This window comes from Malurus melanocephalus, unplaced genomic scaffold, assembly GCF_030028575.1.
Source record: "Malurus melanocephalus ecotype Western Australia unplaced genomic scaffold, MMel_1.1 scaffold_18, whole genome shotgun sequence".
NCBI classification, from domain to species: Eukaryota; Metazoa; Chordata; class Aves; order Passeriformes; family Maluridae; genus Malurus; species Malurus melanocephalus.
The window spans coordinates 3,818,315-3,827,391 of record NW_026623250.1 but is presented as its reverse complement, the minus strand read 5'-3'; positions in this window follow the sequence as shown (position 1 = coordinate 3,827,391).

The following is a 9,077-nucleotide window of genomic DNA, read 5'->3' as shown; positions in this document are numbered from 1 at the left end:
TGTGCATCAGCATTTTGCTATATGTAGGATAGTTAACTCTCTTCCTTCTAATGTGCATCAGCATTTTGCTATATGTAGGATAGTTAACTCTCTTCCTTCTAATTGTTGCTCATTAGGTAAATKCAAAAGTTGTGGTGAAACCCACAGAGAGTGGGTGAAACATATATTCAAGCRCTATGTGAATGTTTACTGGGGTGCAGAGCAGGGTGGGAGATTGACAGTGCAGAGGTTGAGTTCATCGGTGCTTACAGCTCCTTCTGCGAGCCTCATTGCGTTCACGAGCAGAGACTCAGCTTGCAGATCTTCTCTTCTCTTGCCTCTGCAAAGGACGCTGGCAAGTGGACAAGGGTTTTGCGTCCATTTGATGCAGTGACACCGCCAGTGCTTTGCAGGAAGGGTGAGCCTTTCSCCTTGCGAAGCGCCTGGAGCAGCAGTGCCCCCGTCCGTAAGGAGCTCTGCCAGCAGCCAGCCCTGCAGAGGCAGCAGGTTCAGCTGTAAATTGTGCTTCCCTGCTTTCTGCACCGGTGGATCACTRGCCTGAATGCTCGTTATTGCTAAGTAAGCATGCAATCCAGCGGGATACCACCAACATTAATTTCCAGTTTCTGTTTGAAATTCTCTAGTAATAATTTGATGGTAAAGTATTTAAAGTACAATGTTATATATCGAATAACTCCTCATATGCTTTGGAGCTCCATCTGGAATGTTAGCACCAAGCTCAGACGTGTGGAGAAGTCAGACCACTAACCAGGCAGAAGGAGTCAGCTGTGCTCTATGGTGGGGACTGATCTGGGATCCTCTGATCTGGGATCCTCTCAGTGAACGAAAGAAACCTCCCTTGAAATGTCACCAGATAAACAGTGGCTAGAGAAAGCACAATAAAGTCACAGCTCTATCTCAGTGGTTCCCACATGGAGTATAAGACAGAGTGAGGACCTATTCTGTTAAACAGTAACTGGGTTTATGCATTTTGTTTCCCAAATGACAATCTGTTTGCAGTTAACTAAACCAAATTAAATCYTTTTTCTGAGAGTGATTGTTGTGCCCAATTCAGAAAGAGTGGGGAGTCTCCTACCAAATTTATCATGCTAACCATGCTCTAGCTTTCTCTCGCTACCCTCCAAAAACTTCCTTATGATATTCCAGATATAAAGCTGAGCTCAGTGCCTCTGGAATGGTGTAAGGCTGGTTTGATGAGTCAGAATGCTCGAGCCAGATGTGCCTGTGGGGGAGCATATGGGTGTGGAATGGAGAGATTTGCTGAGTCAGGGGAGTCAAGGTGCTTGTGTGTCTGTCCCGGGTACACGCCCTGTCTGTGACACTGGGGAGCTGGAGATGGGGTATGTCMGTTTTAGGGTGTTGCACTGGTAAAGAGAAACTTCTGTGCAAATCTTTACTTTTACATTAATWAAAAAAAATCTATTATTGTTTATTCCAGAAGATAACATAAGGGAAAAGAAATGTGTCTGTTCCAGATCAGATCAAAGTCGCTCCTAGCCAGGWAAGCAGTGTCCGAATGGCATCACCAGCAGCTGTCTGGTGACCTGCAGGACAAGTGTGCAGTGAATGACATTTCTTCTGAGCGCTCCCCTGGTCTCCAGTCCTTTTTGCACTCCTGTAGAGCCGGGTCTCTGAGGCAGTGCTGTGATTCTGCAGAGTTCCAGAAGGTGGTGGGCTGGGATCAGCACTGGCTCCATGAACCAGCTCCTAAGTAGAAACATTTAKATTACTTTCCACTAAATCCTTTTAAATGGAGGAGGAAAAGTTCATTTGTGGGAAACCAGTAATCTCTGACATTATGCAGTACATTAAGAATGCCTGCAAATTAATGAAGTCCCATTCCAGATATCAAATAACAGTATACTGCATGACTAATCATCTATGAATGGTAAGCTTTGAGAGCCTTGCTGAAAACCTTTGTGATAGTAGATTTGCACTGGTAAAATACAGGAAAAGCTTAACATGTTTCTACTTCTTTGTGTTTGGTACGTGTCCATTGATTATCAATATTTTACATTTCACTGCCAAGGTATGTCGGAGCCACAGATATGAGAAACAAATGGAAAAAAAAGTGTCTGCAACATGCAAGCTGTAAATTACAACACAAAGGATTTAGTCCTGCATTCCCTGCATACCTGGGACTCCTATTGATATCTTACCCAAGATTATGAGCTTTTCTTCAGGTTCGCAAGGTGACAAGTGCATTAGTAGTAAGTAATGGAGCACACAAGTCTGTGGTTTGGCATTGTTGTGCTTACAGAGAAGTGGCAATTTAAACGTGTGCCAATGAAACTCAAACAAAAATGCGAACCTTTAACTGGTTTCTCTCTATATGTAGTGCACTCACTGTCAGAAGTTGAAGTTAAGCAGCTCGGTAGACAAAGGCAGGTTCAGGAGAAAGCCAGGCACACCGAGCTAAACGACTTTTAGAAGACTCAGACTATGACTACAGGCCAAGGGGGCATCAGTCTGCTTGTACAGGCTCAGCTGTTCCAGTTTACTGGAAATAATATTATGGTAATAATATTCATTTCTTATTCATAAAAAATAAAAAAAGGTTTGTACACAGAACTGGTTTAGTTTTAAATACTTGAGTGAATGCTTGCAGGGGAGCTGTTGTAAAGCTTGCTCATTTCCCACTGTGATATCTAGAATGTTTGCAACAAAAATTTAGAAAACATATTTTGGTGCTGACAAGTAGCTTTTATATGAAATAATTTTTGAACTCTAGAGGACCTTTTCTGAGATTATGCAACCATTTTAGTCRGTCAAAGCATGGCCTTAAAATATGTGGATACTTATCTGGCAAAAGAAACTGAAAGCTCTTTGGGACCACTTCAATACTGTGGGTGTGTTTATTCTGCATATGATGGACAGGCACRAATTCTCTTGATTTGTGCTCCAGCCAAAGATAAACCTGATTTTTTTAGCTCAAGCCTGGCATTGTACTCATGCAGTCTCACACTTTTCAGCTTGGTGTGTCTGTCTGCTATATACTGCATATATGCATGGGAAAAATAATTGCAAAGAGGAACTTTTCTGCTACAAATGTAACTGAAACTTCCACATATATTGGTTAGAATTGATTAATGGATTACACACATGGATGTGGTACAGGAACAGAAGCATGAGAGTGCACAAGAGGAGGTGCTGCAGCCGAAAAGGATGCAGCACCCAGGCAAGTGTGCCACATGTTCTGGGGAGCAGTGCAGTGCTGTGCTTCATGCCGGGTTTTCTGTGGCACAATAGGGGATGTATAAAACCCCACAGCTCTGGTGATGTACAAAACCCCACAGCTCTGGTGATGWWCAAAMCCCCACAGCTCTGTCCYTGCCCTATGKACCCCTGCACACCTTGCCAAAGGCTGGACAAGCACAGACTTTCCTGGCAAAATTGCTCCACTTGAAATGTTTTTCAGAGAGAGGGAGATGATTTTCAGTCTGGTTAGGCAGGCTAAAGGAGATGTCTCTCTTTGGAGACATAGCTTGTGGGAAAATTACGTTGCTTTGTTTCAGCTGGTTGAGAACACAGCTTTCATGGCAGAAGCTGTCAGCAAAGCAAGGCCATTGCATGTCCAGCCTGGCTGGGGTAAGTCAGTGGCCACAGGCAGACCAGCAGCTGTCTGGAATCAGGGAGAGTCTGTGCCAGTAGCAGCTGTGTTTCTATGCAGCACCCTGAGGCCACCATGGGTCCTCAGCTGGCCAGGGCTCTCAGCAAGCTCCCTGACAGCTCACAGAAAACTTCCATGTCTCCAAGCCTACCTCACCCCAAGAACAGCCTGGGGCTGAGCTCAAGGGTCATTTTTGTATGAAGGGGCTATGGAATCCCCTGTGTTTGTATGCCCGCCTAAGCTCTTTACCAACAACAAGCTCAGGACAGCAAGAGAGAATATACAGGGAAGCAAGTATGCCCATGCCCTCATTAACTCTGTTTTTCCTATCAGATTGTRTGCTTTTTGATTTGGGCTCTCTCTCACTGCTCTGGCTGGTGGCTGTTCTTGCAGCTTGCTGGTGGGTGGGACACAGGGATGGGAGGATGTCCCCATCCTGCCCAGGGTCTCTGCACCATGCTCTGCCCTCACCACTGGGAGCAGCTGCCAGGTACAGCCAGGTCTCACCCAGCCAGCCCGGCAGCAGCAGGAAGGCAAGGTGTAGGGGGAAGTGCTCAGGAGTGGTGATGGCAAATTTTTCACTAACCTCAGCCCTTAAAGTTAATAACCTAYAGACCCATCTGTTCATCCCTTCTGSCCACTTTCCRAAGCAACTTGAACAACTTYGAGAAAACCATGGGAGACTMAAAAAATTGTTTTGTGATTTGCATTTGCTGTGTGACCGTTTTGAGACAGAAATGTTTTGAAGTTTCTTGACCATGTTTCTGTTCTTGAATTATTTTAAATTATAGCACTTTCATCTGTTGTATAGCTTCTTTCTTTTCCAAAGTAACTGGAGTCACTTTGGCAGTCTCTAAGTRCTAAGCTATTTGTTATAACATTATCAGGAGTGGATAGGGCTGCATGAAAGTAAAAATAACAAACACTTTAATTTTTAGAAATGGTATTTTTAAATACTTGAAAAAGCATGCTTGATTTGTTTGTGCTAGCATTAAAGTTGGCTTAATAGTAAAGAAATCCTTTGCAAAGATTTTTTTGTATTTCACAGCTGGTTTACTGTGATTTGTGAAGTTGGTTATAATGCATTACTGTCTTGGCAGCTGCATGATTATGAAATTGTTGTGTCTGCAAACCATGAAAATGTCATGAGTCTCTATGGACGAGTGAGAAAATTTAGCTGGTCTTTATTATTCCGTTCTTACAAAATTATAACTGTTACTATCCACTTTTTAGACACTTTTTGTGCTTTTTTTTTGTCGCCCCAGAAGTGGTAAATGTGCATAATATTTTTCAGATAATTCTGACCACGCAGGGATATAAGGTTATGCAAGCAAGGCTGGAGCTCTACTATCTCCAGAAAGCACTTTAGCATGTAAAATTTGTTATACATAATGCCCRTAGATGATCATTCAAACAAGATGAGCAAGAAATAGTTTACAGTCATTTGTGTACTAGGATTTGCAAAACCACAGACACGCTGATACAAACACACACAAACACATTATATTTTCCCACAAACACACCGTGGGGCCTTTACCAGTCTTTAACAAGAAGCTAAGACAGATTATAGAAGTTGACCAAAGAGACATTGCAGAAGGCTCAGACAAAGGGGGAAAAAAAGAAAGGAAATCTGTATGAAATAAAGCCAGATAACAGACAACCTTTTACTGAACTTGCTTAATCCAGGAGGGGATTTGCTGGCGGATGGTGGGAAGGGGGGGCAGGAGACTGTCYCTGCTTCTCCTAAGTGGCACATGCTTCATGTCACATGCTAGGAGAGCAGCTGTGSAGGCTCCCCAGTCCTCTCCATGGCTGTACTGATGTCTGCATGATTCATGGCAAATTTATAACTCATCCCAGGTGGGGCCATGTGAAACAGCTTCATCAAAACTCTACAACAAGGCTACATGATGACAGAGGAAATGGAGACCTTTATCTTCAAAGATGCTACAGGATGTCCAATATTTATGGGACAAGTAGGAATCTGCTATAGTGTCTTCTCCACCAGCCATGAGCAGCAGGTGCTTTCARCTGTAGGAACTCCATTGGTGGTGCTCAGGGTCCTACATTCCTCTGAGGTTCTGGCTCTGGCTCCTTTCATGCAGATGTTGTTTAAGCCAGTAGCTAGTGCAGATGTTTTGAGTTTGTGRATATCAGCTATAGTGAAGAAAGCAAAGTGGTGATTTCTTCCAGTAGAAACAAATGCATTTCTCTGTCAGATCTTTGCAACTGAGCACTACGAAATGAAATAAACTGAATGAAGGAAATTATGAAAAAAAATCCTGGAATAAATCCCATGTAGCAGCGGGAATAGGATGGAGATGTTTCTAAGAACATTTTCTAAAGATCCCATTGTCAATGTAGAGCTGAGTCAGAGCATGTACATAAGTCACTTAAAATTGGGGAAGAGGTTTCTATAGGAGRGTCTTCTGCTGAATCAGTGGATTTCTGGCAGTGATGAATTTAGACCAGTAATTAGTAAAGCAAATATAGTAGTCAGAGGTTATAGTATAAAATATCTGCCASTAGTATTTGATGCCAGAAATGCTATGAAGTATCTCAGGTTTGCTTTTCTTCTGACAGAAGGRTGCTCAAAAGAGGAGAGACAGTAAAGTTCTTACTTAGACTGTAAAGAGGCTAGAAAGCTTAGCATGCTTAAAATTGCTTAGCAAACACTGGTTAACTGTAGCTTAGAGTAAGGCCAMTTCTGTTGCAATCTGCTGCCACATTTTACTCTGAGCAGGGAAAATAGAATTTCAAAGAGCTGTAATCAGAGTTGGAGYAAATTCAGTTGCAGGAGTGACTGGGCCACACACTATGTAGTAGAAAGCGTATGTTCATCATGCCAAACCAAGTAGTTTGTCACCAGAGTGACAAGAGGAGAAGGGGATAGGGAATAGCAGGTGTATCATGGGGCACAGCACTCCTCAAGTGTTGGTTCTTCTACTTGTACAAAAGATACAACTAATTTGGTGCTCCCAGCTGCATTTCTCTCTTTTGGGTTCTAAGAATCCCCTAAACACAACAGCACAACAGCCTGTCCACATATCTGTATGTATGAACATCTGTAAAATACCCTCTCCCCACAGGTGCTTACAACCAACTGTATTGTGGCCAGCCGAATGTATATATGCACAATTGAGGTCTGTTATGATACATAACATGCTTGTTTGAAGAGATACTGATGGTGCAGCTGACTAAAAACTATAGTRAAGTCTCCTGTTTCTTTTTAGTAACTGTCATTTATAAAAAGCCTTCAGAATTAGAACCCAGGATATTATTATCCAAGGACAATTAAAACCGCAGATTTTCTTTAGATCCACATTTTTACTCATCCCATTAAWTACTGGTCTCCTGGACATTTTAATCAGGATTATGCTCTCTAAGGAGATTAGTAAAATAACACTTCTTGTTAATTAGGGTGGGTRCCCACTAGATTTTTGCTGAAGGGCATGTGGGCACATGAAGCAGAATATTTTGGAGGAAAAGTGACTGTGAGACCAAGATCRGGGGTAGGATGCTGCAGAGTATATGACAGTGTTAGCATAGAAGTGCTTTTAAACCTGTCAGTTAAAATGACATTATTAGGAAAATGGCACAACAAACACACCTTCATAGAAGTAATTGTGTCTATTAAACTGCTATTCAAATGTACCTATTGAATTTGAGCAGAAGCTGTGTGCAGACTGCAGTTAAAAACAAACCAAACCAAACCAGAAAACTGCAACAAGAAACCTCATTTTGAAGCATGTATTAGTAAAAGGCTAACTTATTTCTTTCTCTGAATTGTTCTGAGGTGGAGATGTTTGTATTATGTTGAGCACCACTATTGTTTGAGAGAGTTTCAATTGGATGCACTTGAGACTCACTTATGTTTTCTGTCTACTTAAGTCCAGAATTCTTTGCACTTCCTAAGAAAACAGAACACAAAGAAATCCTGATTCCATGCCTAGAACGAAGGACAACAATTCAAAACCGTGGGATGAAACACAGTGTAGTAAAATGTAGGCTGAATATCTGGATAGATGTCATGATAGCAAGATAAATTAGACTGTAAAGGAATCTGATGAAAGCCTGAGAATCATTTAAACTAGAAAGAACAAAGCAGCCTGACATGTATTGCAGAGAACAGCCCTGTGCTCAAGGGGGGAGACAAGATGATATCATAGGTCTTTTCCATCATTTATTTTCTAATGCCTATAATCTGTGATAAAGCATACTTTTCTGAAGAGAGGCCAATATTTTGAAGCCTGGCACTGACATTTGGCTCTAGTTAAAAGAAATATATGTAAAAAGCAACTTTTTCAAAACTCCCAGATGTGATCAAGATGAGCTGAGATGTTACTGTGTCGAATCAACACTGCTTAAAAAAGCAGGGGCTGCCTAGGAGGGCACCTCTGTATAGAATTTTGTTTTACAGTGCTCCATCTACAGTTGACTCCTATGTATTACTCTAAGAAAAATCATAATGGTTGGAAATAATAGGGTGTTGTCTTTGTGATTCCAGTAACTGAACCCAAAGCATCTGAACAAGCSTATATGTAGATCTCAAAAAACACGGTGTGGTTTTGGAATATATGGGGAAAAAAAACCCTTGTAACACTTGAGTTTTATCTTTTCTACATTACAAGACAGCATATCCACTTCTTTTTCTAGCATCATGASCATTAACACCTATGTAATATTCAATAAGAAATAAGAGCTTACAGTGGTCTCTGACTACTGCATAATGGGTAATTGTACTGGTAACTCCTGGCCTTAAGAATGCATGAAAATATGTGAGAGCCTGATGGGTATTGTGCTTGTAATATTACAGCATATAATATTTTAAAAATAAAACCTAGCATTTATGAGGAGAACCTGATTAAAGAAAAGTGTATTTGCCTTACCTAAACACTTATCAGTTCTGCAAAATCTATTTGAAGAATGACAAAGAAGAAATGATGATTAAACATAACCTCAGCCAGTAAAGGAAATTAAAAAGTCCATGTATTTACAGTAGAAGAAGATGATACAGTGCTAGGGTAGAGTCTTACAAAGCATTCAGCCGTTGTTCAGCCAGCTGGGTAAGCCCAAAGTCCACCCAAGTCCTTGCCAATGCTTCTATATTGCAGCAGGGCTGCCGAGGGAAGTGGTGGACTCACCTTCCCTGGAAGTGTTCAAAAGGTGTGTGGAGTGACATCTGGGAACAAGGTGATGCTGGATTAATGGTTGGASTCCGTTATCTTAGAGGACATGTTCAACCTTAATCACTTTATGATTCAATTAGTTGGTTTTAGCCCTTCAGAATCATCTACCTAATATGAAATAGAAATCTGGGAAACTTCAGTGCAGTTCTGGCCATTTGAATTTCAAGATCTCTCTCCTCCCATTTACACCATTATGAGCTGTACATCTTTTTAAGATGGCAGTTATACTTTTTAAAATCTCATTCATGGCTCTCTGTTTCCCCCCCCCCCCCCCCTTT